The sequence below is a fragment of the Phytophthora parasitica genome (genome assembly GCF_000247585.1).
Source record: "Phytophthora parasitica INRA-310 unplaced genomic scaffold supercont2.5, whole genome shotgun sequence".
Lineage (NCBI taxonomy): Eukaryota > Oomycota > Peronosporomycetes > Peronosporales > Peronosporaceae > Phytophthora > Phytophthora nicotianae.
The window spans coordinates 73,639-74,273 of NW_008648991.1; positions in this window are offsets into that span (position 1 = coordinate 73,639).

The following is a 635-nucleotide window of genomic DNA, read 5'->3' on the forward strand; positions in this document are numbered from 1 at the left end:
GTTATCGGAGTACCCCCTCCGTCAGTCGGCAGTCCAGGGCACTGTGTGTCCGAGTGGATCGCAACGCGATTTTGCGAATCCCACTCCACCACACAGACTTGTCCAGGACTTCGAGATTGGTGATATGGTCCTACTTGACGCAAATAACATGGACATCCGCCACATAGGGTATGCACAGTCGAAGAAGTTAGCTCCGGCGTTTATTGGACCTTTCCCAGTGAAGAAAAAGATGTCTCGAGAGTCATATGAGTTGGGACTGTCGCAAGGATTGAAGCTGCACCCGGTGTTCCATACGTCGATGCTGAAGCCGTACCGCCGACCACTAGCGCAGGCAAAAGGTAAACAAGGTAGTGTTGGCCGATGAATCCGAGGGACAACTCGTCGAAGCCGTCATTGGATATCGCAAATAGAAGGCCACACCGCAATACAAGATCTGGTGGCTTGGCTCAACTTGCGCAGTCTTCGCCTCGAACGCCTCCTCAACGGTACTGTGACATTTACAGAAGATGAGCTCATTTCGCGATATCCTATCACATTTGATAGAATTTATACCGCCATATTAGTAGACTTCCTTTTTGGATAATCGCTTGGTGATGTTGGCTTCTCAACTCAATGGGATGATAACAAAAAAAAAA